We start from the raw sequence: 14572 nt of genomic DNA on the forward strand, positions 1-14572 counted from the left end.
GAACCCACGCCGATAACCGGGCCTGCCTGTATATATATTATTATATATATATATATATATATATAGATATAATATCTATATATATATATTAATAATATATTATATATATATATTATATATATATAATTATATATATTACATATATACAGTGGAAACCTTAATTTCCGTATGCCCTAGTTTTTGTATGATTCTGTTTTCATTGACTTTTTCTGAAGAAATTTTGTCTTGGGCTTCGTACGATTCCTTGGATTTCACACACTCAGAAATGCTCCTTCTGAGGCCCACTGCGTGACTGGGCCCCATGCCAATGACTAAGTAAAGCATTCTGTGTTCTCTTGTGACCCATTCTGTTTCTGTGGTTGTTGTTTTTTGTACTTGTTTTCTGTACTTTTTAATCAAGTACAACTGATAAATAAGCCATCATGGGGCCAAAGAAAGTTCCAAGTACCAACCCCTCTGTAAAAATGATGAGAAACACTATAGAGAATTTAAGAAAAAACCTGCAGCAAAGTGTTGGAGGGTGTTGCATGCCGATCACAGTAAGAAAATGCCAACAACTGATGCTGTTAGTGAATTTAAGGTCCGCAGAGGCAGGTTTAAAAATTCAGAAAACAAACGGTCAAACATAATTTGCCTACTTCAGTGATTAAGGACATGTTTACAAAGTGGAGTGATGCAAAAGATTTTGTGGAGAATTATCATCCCAACAAAGATGTAATCCATGTCTCCAAAATCCTTAAGGACAATGCCGTGTTCCACTTTAGGCAAATTTTAAAGAGACGGCAGAAACAAATGTCTCTGGACAGTCTTGTTGCGCGACAGGCCCTAGTCCAGTGACTCTCAACCTGGTCCTAGTGCCAGTAAAAACAAAAGAGGTGAAGTAACTCCACATAGGTCCTTGATAAGTGATATCCTACTGGAGGGGGATTCCCCTTCCAAACAATAACCTCTCCTCCTCCTCCTCCCCTTCTCTCCGTCCTCCATAAGCCTTCTCTCCATCCTCCAAATGCTAACAAGACTCTTCAATAAAGGTAAGAGCGATGTTTAATGTTCATTATTTGTTTCATTATTCCTTAATACAGGTAGTCACCGATTATTGGCGGACTCTGTTATTAGCGATCCAGTTTATGGGGCTTGTCTAGCACCATAAAATCACAATTTTTTTAGGTAAATTATATTTTTCCTAACTAGACAAACCTGAGGTCCTTTACATTAGGAATTACTTTCTGAGTAGGCTGGAATATGGCCGTTAAATTCTTGAACATGGTGATTAGGCAGTAGTAACTACCCTCTGGTAGGCAAGTAGGGATGTAAACACTCCACTTTGCCTTTTGGCCCAGGTTTCAGATTGATCGGTGGCATGAGATGGATATTAATGTAAAGGACCTCAGGTTTGTATTGTTAGGAAAAATACAATTTACTTTAAAAAATTGTGATTTGTTCCTACATAATATACAAAACCCTAGGACCTTTACATTAGGAACTCACTGATTGGTGGGAGGAATGTGAGTGAGCCTCTAGAACTGACTGGAGTTCAGCACACCTGGGATATTCCTCCTGGTTGTAAGAGCGAGGAGGAGTGCCCTGCCTCTGACAACTTGATTGGAGTATAGGAGCTACATGATCAAGAGTCAGACTTCTGGGAGTTTTTGAAACAAGTCAGGAATCATAACTCATCCGTAAAAGGGCTGGGAAGAATAATTAGAGTCGAAGCATTGATGCAAAATTCTGGGAAGGGTTTGCACTATTGCCAGTCTCCTTCCTTCCCTTGCTCGAGGAAGGAGCGGGATTGCTTCTATGATTCTAATAAGAAAAATAAAAAGGAAACTCAATGTGCAAGTAAACCACATCAAATGTCCAATCAGCAAGTGTATTTGATTCCTATCCTCAACTTGAAGGAAGAGGAATAGAAGGACAAGGAGGGGAAGGTGGAGAGGCCAGTCATGCTCACATCCTTCTTACCTCTAGAACCGCACACCATAGGCGAGATGCAAACACAATCTGTGAGCATCCATCACCAGTCCAAGGAAAAAAGGTTGCAAGGACCGTGGGCACAATCTCTTACAACTCGGAGGAAGACGTGTCATCAGACACTTCTGCATTGCAAGTCAGCAGTGAATAAAGGTATCAACACTCAATGAAGAGTGTCAATCCTTCGTAGGTACAGCAACACACCAATAGGACAAAGTAATGACTGATCGGAGAATGATTTCGAATCTAAGACGTACTCATGACATGACACTCACGTTTTGAAGGGTGATGTTGAGAACGACCCATGCAAATCGTCTATCTTATTTGTCAATGATGTTGAGAGACGAGATGATGATTTTCGCAAGGCATGTGCGCATTAGATGAGAGTCAAATGCCTTATAGAGACCGAGGTCCCTGTGATGGCAAGACAGAAATTTCTCATCAATAGTTGAATCTCAACCAAGGAGAAACAATACGTACTACTTAGTGAATGACTAAGGTGAATGGGGACCTACATCTTCAAAGTTGAATTCCTCCCTGAACCAACCCACAAGAAGTGGTTCTTCAGGCAGTACAATCCCTGCATTTTCATTACTGAAAGACTCTCCACCTTCATTGCAAGCACTGACTTTCTCACAGAGCAGCAATGAAATAGCAGAAAAACTTTTTCAGTCCTCTGTAAAACACACGGGATTAAAGCCGTCTTCACTGGTTAGTGTCATCGACAGGAATTTTCTATGGTCAGAATCGTGAGAGCGCTAGAATTCGTAAGAATTCCCACGCTCGGCAAGAAAACCTGACTCTTGCAAGACAATAATCAGGCGAGCCTTGTCTCACCTTTGTTTTCGGCAACACGATGAAGCTGAGCACTCGGCGAGCAGCAGCAAAACCAAGGGATCCAAGCGCTCAGCGAGACACTCGATTATTGTAATAATTATTGGGAATACCTGTTGCCTGATCATTTAGAAATCAAAGAAAACCCGAGTGTTTAAAATTACAGAAAACCATAACACGCTGAGAATGCCAGAAATTCCAAGGAATTCAGGCATTCAGTGAGATTCCGGGTATTGTAATATCAATTCTCGGGAATTCTCTTCTCGCCTGAGAGTTTGCACATCAGAGAAGACCAAAGTACTCGGAGAGTGCAAAAAATTCCAAAGAATTTAAGCGCTCAGTGAGACCTCTAAATTTCGTCAAACGATCAGCGGGGTGGGGCCCCCTCCTCCACTCCTGTAGAAATCAAGGAGGAACAGGCACATAAACCAGTCCTATATGCAAGCATTTAGGACTGGAATGCAAGTACAATTCCACAGAATATGCACTTAGAGCCTCCCAAAACACAAGAACCCATAGGAGACTGCGAATTGAAATCCATCCAAAGGACAGAAAGAGCCAAGGAGAACATAGTCTCCATATGTTCGAATCCTAAGAATCTAAACACCAGATGTTGAAACGGTGAGAAGTCTCGCCGTCATTGACAGAAGATCCTTCCTCAACGTGGACATACATCCGGTGGGACCTTAAGATCCTTCCAGGAACGTAGTCCCCCGACACTGAATCCTGTGGAGACCAGTCTGCAGGATCCCTCCTATTCACCTTGCCCTTGCCCCTCCTGGTGTAGCCATAGGAACTAAAGGGAATAGGTGAGGAAGACTGGACGGTGTCGCTCGCCTGGCTAGCAGAACTAGCAGGAGAAGCAAGACGCGGGCAGCCATACACCTGCGGTGATGGCCGCGACGTGAGTCTATGAGAGCATTCTCACCCTGGAGAAACGTTTTCCCAAGGAGGGTTACGAAACTCTCGCATGGCAGGAGAAACATTCGCCGCCAGAGAGACTGGTCGGTCATGCAAATGGTCTGGGCCGAGTTGAGCGTGCACCTGACTGGTGAGGGCCGGTACTGTTTTCTGCAGTCACAGTCCTTGTTGAAGCTGAAACATCTCAAGAGGACTGAATGGGGGACCCTAAATCGGTCTCATCGTGTGCACGGTCCTACGGGACCATCATGTCAAGCGATGATCACTGGCAAGGCATGAGTCACCTGAGCGACACACTCTTTTCTTCCACTCCGTGACCGAGTCATGACAGTGAGCGGACTCGGCTTCATCGACTCTAGATGCACGCGAATCTGTAGATTTACGTACACTTGGGGAATCTTACGAAGAGTGCCTGACATGGAACTAGTCTTAGGGGCAGAACCTCTAGGACTAGCAGCAGAAGTGCAAACCGAAGTTTGCACTTCTACAACTCCTGACACACTAAAACCCTGGGGACAGCGCGACAGTTCCTTTTCCCAAAGGAAAAGGTGAGCCAACAGAAGACCCAACTGCCTCCTCAGTTCGAGGAAGCAGACCCTTAGAAGTCTCTTGACGAGACTTTTTCTTGAGGGGGAGGCTACTTTCTCCTTTTCGGCAAGGAACTTCAGAAGTCGAAGGGGGGAGGTTGAAGAAAAATATGATTACAAAGAGGAAGATGACAACACTTGATGAGTTCTCTTCCTCCTTGACTACTTCTCCAAATTCTGCAAAACTTCTACAGGATGAGGCACATTTACCTGCAGAGGTAGGGTTAATAATCACAGAGCTGTGGCGAAGGTGTAGTCCAATAATGAAACTCCAGGATAGCAGTGGCAAATTAATATGATTTTCAGCAGGGGAACAGTACAAAAGTATGAAAGAGAAAAGGAAATGCCAGCAGAAAAGAAAGAGTGGCTAGCAAGGCTATCACAAAAAAGTGTTTGTATATTAATCATTAAAGTCAATTAATTATTAACATCAAACACAATTATATATATATTCATTCAAAGTAATAGCAGAAAGATCCCAGGGGGAAATTTGTGATTAACAGCTAGTCATCAAGAGATCACAAACACGTCTTCATTGGAAGGTGGCCGAAAGAAAAGCGGGTGTTTACATCCGGGCAAGTGGGCCTACCCGCCACCCAGACAGTAGTTACTGCCTAACCACCTTGTTCAAGAATTCAACAGCCATATTCCAGCCTATGCTGAAAGTAATTCCTAATGTAAAGGACCGAGGGTTTGTATATCGTGTAGGAACAGAAAAGGATTACGTTACCATGATAGAATAACCCCAGCACTAGGTAACTGAGCTACATTGGCTACCTGTAAAAGCAAGGTTAGAATACAAAATACTTCTTACAGTCTTCAAAGCTCTAAAATATGGTGAACCAACATATCTGAGAAACTACTTAAATCTTTAGACCTGAAATGAATACTACTGTGATCAGACAAGCAAGTGAAGCATATAGGCTAGGCTATTTGAACCAAAAACAAACTGTATGTCCGGTGAGAGAGCATTTGAACATCGCATACCAAAACTATACAACAAGATAGGTACCACCTAAAATGTAAACACTACAAGAAGAAAGCAAATTTAAAAAAGAACCAAAGACTCTCCTGTTCTGCAAGTGCTACGATACTGACGAGAAAACACTAAAAGATAATTATAAAATAGTATAGGGTAAAGCACCACTGAGCAGCCATTGATCCGGCGAAAGGCCACTTTTTTCACTCAATATTTAATTGGTGAAACAACAATGCAATTCAATATTTAAGCATACTATTCAAAAGATTTAAGTTTCATCAACAAAATGAGATACAGTAGTACCTCGAGATACGAAAGGCTCAACTTACGAAAAATCCAAGTTACGAAAGCCAATGCGAAAAATTTTACTGCTCTACATACGAAAAGTTTTCAAGATATGAAAGGTTTCTGAAAGTCCGAGATTCGCCCGATAACAATTTTGAAACTCGCGCTGCACGCCGCCATCTTAGTGCTAGTAGACTCGCCACCATCCTCCTGCTCTCCCATTGGTTCCTGATGCTAGCCAAGCCATGAGATCCTTCTCTCTGATTGGACAGCACCCCTCCCATCATGCATCTTCTATACGTACGCGCTGGCGTCCCTTAGCTCGGCCACTCTGCACCCGAAACTTTACTGTACGCAATCGGCATTCGTTCGCTCCAACGATTTCGTTTAGTAACGTAAATTCGTTAGTGATTTCGTTGCAGTACATATTATCGTGTTGTGCGAAGACTGTATATTGTGTAACTTTACGTAAATTAACGTAGTCATGGGTCCCAAGAAAGTTGAAATTCACGGAAAGAAGCGCATGCTCTCTTTGGAGACAAAGATGGAGATCATAAAGAAGTACGAAGCTGGTATGCGATTGAGTGTAATCGCAAAGGAATACGGCCGTAATCCGTCGACAATAGGCACCATCCTTAAACAGAAGGATGCCATCAAAGCAAGTACACCGTCGAAGGGCATCACTATTTTGTCCAGCAAGAGGAGCCATGTGCACGACGAGATGGAACGGCTGCTCCTCATCTGGATAAAAGACAAAGAAATCGCTGGCGATACAGTAACGGAGACAGCAATCGCTCACAAGGCCAGTGCTATTTTCGGCAATTTGATTGCGCAGGCGGAAGACGAGGGAGGGGAAGGGACTTCAACGCCAACCCCAGAGTTCAAGGCTTCGCATGGCTGGTTCGAGAAATTTCGTAAACGGACTGGCATCCATTCGGTGGTGCGTCATGGGGAGGCTGCCAGCTCGGACACGAAAGTGGCCGAAGCCTTTAAAAAGACGTTCGACGAGATGATGACCAAGGAAGGCTACAGTTCTCAGCAAGTCTTCAACCGTGATGAGACTGGCCTTTTTTGGAAAAAAATGCCTCATCAGACATACATCACAGAGGAAGAGAAGAAGCTACCTGGGCATAAGCCTATGAAAGACAGGCTTACGCTCGCACTTTGTTCGAACGCCAGTGGGGATTGCAAGGTGAAGCCCCTACTGGTGTATCACTCCGAGACTCCTCGAGCCTTCAAGGCCCACAAAGTGTTGAAGGAGAAGCTTCCAGTGATGTGGAGGGCTAATGCAAAAGCCTGGGTAACGAGGCTTTTGTTCACCGAGTGGGTAAATCTTTGTTTCGGCCCGACTGTGAAGAGTTTTTTGCAAGAGAAGCGCCTCCCCTGAAATGTCTGCTGGTGTTGGACAATGCCCCTCCCCACCCTCCTGGCCTCGAGGAAGATATCCTAGCGGAGTATTCCTTCGTTAAGATTCTTTTTCTTCCGCCCAACACCACCCCTCTCCTCCAGCCCATGGACCAGCAAGTGATAGCGAACTTTAAGAAGCTGTACACGAAACATCTTTTCAAGAGATGTTTCGACATCACCGATACCACAAACCTCACCTTGCGTCAATTTTGGAAGGAGCATTTCGACATCGTCATTTGCATCCGACTCATTGACCTAGCTTGGCAGGAGGTTTCGAGGCGAACCTTGAATTCCTCGTGGAGAAAACTCTGGCCTGATGCCGTATCTGCCAGAGACTTCGAGGGATTCGACGTGGGCGAAGCTGGTACTGCAGAGTCAGAAACAGTTGATGATCCCGAAACTGTTTTGGAACCAGATCTTGACGAGATTGTTGCACTCGGCAAGTCCATGGGGCTGTTCGTCGACGAGGACGACATCAACGACCTTCTCGAGGAGCACCAAGAGGAGCTTACGACGGATGACCTGAAGGAGTTGGAGGCCATGCAACTTAACGTCGTTCAAGAGGAGTTCTCTAGCAGCGGCGAGGAAGAGGAGGAGGAGCCTATGACAACGGCAGAAATATGACATTGTTATGATACAATAAAGTTTCATACATACTTACCTGGCAGATATATACAATTGAAGACCCACCCAGCCTCCCCGCAGGAGACAGGTGGAAGAGAGAATCTGATTAGAAAACGGGAATAGTTCCTAGTCCTGCCACCCAGAGCAGGGCGGTAGATCACCTGACCTACCTGTAGCGAGTGCCGCGAAATTTGAAATTCTGTCGGGAACGACGGAGTCGATAGCTATGTATATATCTGCCAGGTAAGTATGTATGAAACTTTATTGTATCATAACAATGTCATTTTCATACATTCAACTTACCTGTCAGATATATACATAGCTGATTGACACCCTTTGGTGGAGGGCAAGAGACAGCTAACTAACTGACTAGACAGGTAAACAACATATGTTGTAGGTATAAATAAACCTTAGTTCCTACCTTATTAGATGGAAGACTTCGTGGCTACTGCCCAGGAGTCTGCTTCATCTCAAGAGCCTTAGCGAGATAGTGATCTGTGGCCAAGAGTTCTTGTGGATCTGTCGATGGGGTCTCATCCACTTACTCGACAGAACCTAACTGGCATTTGTCAATGGGAGCACATCCGCTTATATGACAACACGCCTTTATTTAAGGAGCACGCAACCAATCCCGATCACCCGATCCTAACCCGTGTTAGTTCTAAGATTGCCCAGAGTTATCCCCAAACTCTTAGCAAACAACCACAAACTCGAAATCCATACATACAAAACTAAAAATTTTGTACCCCTCTAATAGTCAGATGTCACTCGATTTTCAAATGAAGCGAAGTGAAGGCCGCCTGTGCGACAACTGACACTCCCATACACCGAAAACACGAGAACACATCCGACAAGAGGGTTACGTACACAATTTAAGGATTGGTGCTTTCTCCTTTACCCAGAACCGTCTGTGCTGACACAAACGGACCTAAAGAAAAACATTTCTCATACGTAACTCGCACGTCTTTTAAATAATGGGATGCAAACACGGAGTTGCATCTCCAATAAGTTGCGTCCAAAATGTTTTTGAGTGACATATTTCTTTGGAACGCCACAGAGGTTGCGATTGCCCTAACTTCGTGGGCTCTCACTCTTAAAAGATTAAAAGAATCATCTGAACAATTCTTATGAGCTTCCAAAATGACACTTCTAACAAAGAAGGCTAAGGCGTTCTTGGACATTGCTCTCTTGGGGTCTTTTACTGAGCACCAAAGACCTTCTTGCGAACCCCCCAACTGCTTCTTCTTGTCCAGATAAAATTTTAGAGCTCTAACCGGGCAAAGGGATCTTTCTGCCTCTCTGCCCACCAAACTAGAAAGTCCTTTCACTTCGAAACTCCTGGGCCAGGGATTCGAAGGGTTTTCGTTTTTGGCAAGAAAGAGAGACTGAAATGAACAAATTGCAGAGTCTCCTTTGAAGCCAACTCTTGATTCAAGGGCGTGCAATTCACTGACCCTCTTTGCCGTTGCAAGAGACATCAGAAACAAACACTTTCTAGTGATGTTACGAAAAGAAGCAGTGTGTAATGGTTCGAATTCTTCTGAGGATAGAAATTTAAGAACCACATCTAAGTTCCAGCTTGGGACCTTGGGTTCAAGTGACTTTGATGTTTCGAAGGAACGAATGAGGTCGTGCAAATCCTTATCATTCGTTAGATCTAATCCCTTGTTTCTAAAGACTGCTGACAGCATACTCCTGTACCCCTTAATAGTCGGTACCGAGAGATGCGACTTTTCTCTAAGAAACAGAAGGAAATCTGCAATTTCGGTCACAGAGGTACTGGAAGAGGACAGCTTCTTCGACCTGCACCAGTTTCTGAAAACTTCCCACTTCGATTGGTACACTCGCGTAGTAGATGACCTGCGGGCTCTAGCAATTGCGCTTGCTGCCTGGCGAGAAAACCCTCTCGCTCTGACAAGTCTTTCGATAGTCGAAAGGCAGTCAGAGCAAGAGCGGGTAGATTTTGATGGTACCTCTCGAAGTGGGGTTGTTTGAGCAGATCTATTCTGTTTGGAAGAGATCTGGGGAAGTCCACCGTCCACTCCATCACCTCTGTGAACCAAATTTGAGCTGGCCAATACGGAGCAATCAGAGTCATTTTGGTTCCTTCGGATGCCACGAATTTTCTGACTACTTCCCCCAGTATCTTGAACGGGGGAAAAGCGTAAACGTCTATCCCTGACCAGTCCAGGAGGAAGGCGTCTGTTGCATAAGACCAGTCCAGGAGGAAGGCGTCTGTTGCATAAGCCCGGGGATCTTCTACCAGGGCACAAAATGTGTCTATCCTCTTGGAGAGGAATGTGGCGAAAATGACAATTTGTCGAAAATTGCATTTTTCCTAACTATACAAACCTGAGGTCCTTTAACAATAGGAAGTAGCTAGCGGCAGCTGGAACGGTCGTAAGCTTCGAACAAGGGGAGAACGGTAGTTAACTGCTTGTCCGATCGTCGCGCGCCGCGCGACTGGGAGGTAAACAAATCACTTTTGCTTTTGCCCATGCAAAATACGCAGAGTGAGGGGAGGGGTGCATGAGGAGGGACTATAGGTTTTAAAGGACCTCATGGTTTGTATAGTTAGGAAAAATGCAATTTTCGACAAATTGTCATTTGTTCCGATACGTAATACAAACCCTCGGTCCTTTAACAATAGGAAGACTCACTTCTTGGTGGGAGGAATCTGAGTCTTTTTGATGAACAGACTGGTGTTCGTCCATCCCTGGAATGCCTCCCTGGTCGTAAGAGCGAGGGAGGGATCCAAGCCTCTGTCCGATTGATCGGGGTGGTGCACCGCAGGATCAATGGTCAGACCTCTGGGGCCGAGTTACTAAGAGAGAGGCAAGCGTATCTCTTTGTACCAGCATTATAAGAACTTTTTCCTTTACATGAGCAAATGTAAAGTAATGGGTTTGTCTCATGTCGGCATCCACTTTCTCCCCCTTGTTGGAGAAAGTGGTGGATATTTACTCCTATCTCTAGTTAAAGAGGTAGGATGGAGCTCTGTTGAATAGCTTACCTGCATCTGACTCCCTTCCAGCAAGGTAACGACCGTATCCCTCTGCCCACAGGTAGAGGTAGAGATGGTGAAGAGAAGCCAGTCACTCTCTCATTCACGCATTCATTCTCCCAGTCATACCAGGAATCGATGCTGTTCTGCCTGCTCGGGTGCTGGGTAAGCTTACACAACGTGTTGAGCAGCCACCACAGGTCCCAAGGAAAAAGTATCCAAGGACTTGTGGGCAATATCCCGAAGGTAGAAGGACGTGAAGGTAGTCTGGTTGGCCCAGACGCCTGCCTTCAGGACCTGCGCCACGGAGAAGTTCTTACGGAACGCTAAGGAGGGTCCGATACCTCTGACTTCGTGGGCTCTCGGACGGAGCGTACGGATGTCGTCGCTACCATCAGCTTCGTACGCTCTCCTGATCACCTCACGCAGCCAGAAAGAAAGCGTGTTCTTGGAGACTTCTTTCTTGGTAACCCCAGTGCTAACGAAGAGGCGTCGACACTCAGGCCTGAGATGTCGAGTTCTCTTCAGATAGCGCCGTAGCGCCCTCACAGGACAAAGCAGCATCTCATCAGCATCATTATCGGTGAAGTCCAGGAGGGAGGGATCGTGAAAGACTCGAACCTGTCGTCAGGGATCGACGGATTCTGAGTCTTAGCTACGAAGTTCGGGACGAAATCGAGCGTCACAGATCCCCAGCCTCTGGTATGTTTAACATCATAAGGAAAGGCCATGTAGTTCCCCTACTCTCTTCGCCGATGCCAGGGCCAGCAAGAAGAGGGTCTTGAGGGTCAGATCCCTGTCTGACGACTCTCGGAGTGGCTCGAAGGTCTTCGAGTCAAACTCCTAAGTACGAGAGTCACATCCCACGCAGGGGGCCTGAGTTTCCCTGGGTGGGCAAGACCTTCGAAGCTCCTCATTAGCAAGGATATCTCGAACGAATTCGAGATGTCCAGTCCCTCAGTTTTAGGACGAGAGCCAGGGCGGCTCTATCCCTTAACTGTGGGTACTGAGAGGACTTCTCTCGGCGAAGAAACACGAGGAAATCCGCTACCTGCTGAAGAGTGGCTCTGAGAGGAGACAGACCCTGTCTACGACACCAACCACAGAAGACGGCCCACTTCCCCTGGTACACAGCTGCAGAGGACTGTCGGACGTGGTCCAGCCATCTCTGTTGCTGCGCTACGAGAAAAGCCTCTCGTTCGCAAGAGATGGTGGATAACAGCCAGCCGTGAAGTTGAAAGGGACTGGACTGCTTGGTGGTACCGTTCTACGTGTGGCTGGGCTAGAAGGTTGTGCCAAGTGGGTAGCTCTCTCGGTGCGTCCGCAAGAAGAGCCAGCAGGTCCGGATACCAAACGGCTTGTGGTCGTTTGGGAGCCACCAGGATCATTCTGAGATTGGGAGTGACCAGCGCTCGACTGATCACTTTCCGAATCAGACAGAAGGGAGGAAAGGCGTAAGCGAAGAGGTTGTCCCAGGGGTGTTGGAAGAGAGCGTCCTCTGCAGCTGCCCATGGGTCCGGCACAGCTGAAAAGAAAACCTGAAGTTTTCTGTTGTGCCGGGTGGCGAACAGGTCTACGACCGGATCGTCCCCACCCCCACAGGTTGAAGAGCCTTTCCGCCACGTCTTGGTGTAGAGACCATTCGGTCCCTATCACCTGATCCCGACGGCTGAGCTTGTCTGCTACTACATTCCTCTTGCCTGGAATGTAGCGTGCTGACAGCTCTATCGAGTGAGCCGTGGCCCACTCGTGCACCTGCACCGTCAACTGATGGAGCGGAAGAGACACTAGCCCCCCCTGCTTGTTGACATATGCCACTACTGTGGTGTTGTCGCACATCAACACCACTGAGTGTCCCACCAAGCGGTCCTGAAACTCTTGGAGAGCGTTGAACGCCGCCTTGAGTTCCAGGACATTGATGTGAAGGTGCTTCTCGTGATGGTCCCCACACACCTGCAGTCAGCAACTCCTCCAGGTGTGCGCCCCATCCCTCGGTCGATGCGTCTGAGAACAGAAGCATCTCCGGGGGGGGAGTGCGTATGGGCACTCCTCTTAGAGGTTCTTGTCGTCGAGCCACCAGGCTAGGTCCTGCCTCACCTTGTCCGTGATAGCCACAGGAAAGTAAGGAGGATCCTTGGCCTGAGACCAACTCTCCCTTAGTCTCCACTGGAGAGACCGTAGGTGAAGACGCCCGTGAGGGACTAACTTCTTGAGGGCAGTGACGACAGATGGCCGATCACGACTTGCCATTGCTGTGCTGCCTGTTCCTGCCGAGACAGGAACCGGCCGGCTGCCTCCCTGAATTTGCTGATACGCAAGTCTGCGGGAAAGACTTGCCCTGCTACCGTATCTATCAGCATACCCAGGTACTTCATCTTCTGCTTGGGTTCGAGGTCGGACTTCTCGTAGTTTATCACGATCCCCAGATCGCGACAAAACTTGAGGAGTCGATCTCTGTCCTGTAGCCAATCGTCGAGATACCTCAGAAGACGTATCCCGTTCGAATGGGCCCAAGCCGACACCAGAGTGAACACTCGCAGTGAACACCTGTGGGGCGGTTGACGACGGAGACCGAAACAAAAGTGCCCTGAATTGGTACACCGTCCCGTCGAAGATGAAGCGGAGGTACTTTCTGGAGGACTGATGGATGGGTATTTGAAAATACACGTCCTTCAGGTCCACTGAAAGCATGAAATCGTTCCCTCCTGATCGAGTCGAGCACTGAGCGTGCCGACTCCATCGTGAACCGCGTCGTGCGAACGAAGCGGTTCAGGGAGAGAGGTCTATCACCGGACGCCAGCCCCCGATGCCTTCTCCACTAGGAAGAGGCGGCTGTAAAAGCCCGGTGACTGGTCCTCCACGATTTCTACAGCTCGTTTCGCCAGCATGGTCTTGATCTCCTGTCGAAGGAGCGTTGTCCTTTGCTGATCCCCGGACATAGGTCTGTAGATGGACCGGTTTGGAGATGAGGGGGGCCGAGACTCGAAGGGTAGTAGATATCCCTCCCGAAGGACGTCTACTATCCAGTTTCTCGGCGCCGTAGCGCTGCCAAGTCGCCCAATGGCTCGCCAGGCACCCCCCCACTTCCGCAGCAGGTGAGGGGGAACGCCGTCCCTAGCGTTTCCCTCCTCGTTTCGACTTCTTTCCAGCACCCTCCTCGGGGAAAGGAGGGCTGGGAGGAGGGCTGGTTGCGGCCTCCTCCAAGGAAATACAGAAGTTGAAACAGCTGGAGTCTTCACACGGGGTTTGGACGGTGCAACCGTCTTCGCCGCCGTGGAAGCGCTAGCCAAGCTCTTTGGTTTGGCCGCAGTTACTCGAGATTGCCCAGAAACCTCGAGACTGCCTGGTGGACTAAGCGGTCACTCTCGTCAGTGCGCCGCCGTTCCACCGCAGCGTCCACCATCTCTCCAGGAAAGAGAGCTGGGGAACTCCTAAGAGGTCCATTTCGTAGCGAGTGCCGCCTCACGCCCGGCCCCCCTTGGTCACTCGGGTAAGGACTGCGTCCCTACGTCGAAGAACCAAGTTGGCCCACAGGTTAGCAGTCTGATGGGCGAGGTAAGAGATTGCTCTTCCTCCAGACTGGCACAGTCTCCTGAAAGAAGCGTCGTCTTCGAGAGCAGAACTCCCGCCCGCCGGCCGCTACTTTGGATATTGTGAGGGACCACAAATCAACCAGGAAACTGCCTGGAATGCTGCCATAGCGGTTAGATTCCAGGGCAAGTGCCTCCTGCTGCGAGAACCATAGGTTCTCCGACAGGAGCTGCTGCAAGGACACACCTGGAGTCAGCCTCGCTAACTCCGGGTTAACCTGTTTCGGCAGTATCGGGTCTTCCGAAGGCACGTAAAATCGCCTCTGTCGCTGTAGAGGAGGAGGAAGCAGCTTAGAGGACCGTCCGGATTTTAGCGAGTCCTCCCGTCCTGAGACGAGATTCTCCACCTGATCCAGGACCGAGTCCGCAA

At 47.7% G+C, this 14572-nt stretch overlaps 1 protein-coding gene across 5 annotated transcripts in view; it reads right to left on the bottom strand.

Annotated features, from left to right (window-relative positions):
• The window catches only part of LOC135217648 (protein cereblon-like), a 191230-nt gene that overhangs the window by 104486 nt on the left and 72172 nt on the right, over window positions 1–14572 (bottom strand). The gene's annotated exons all lie outside the window — the stretch shown is intronic.

Source organism: Macrobrachium nipponense, chromosome 19 (assembly GCF_015104395.2).
Source record: "Macrobrachium nipponense isolate FS-2020 chromosome 19, ASM1510439v2, whole genome shotgun sequence".
Taxonomy (NCBI): domain Eukaryota; kingdom Metazoa; phylum Arthropoda; class Malacostraca; order Decapoda; family Palaemonidae; genus Macrobrachium; species Macrobrachium nipponense.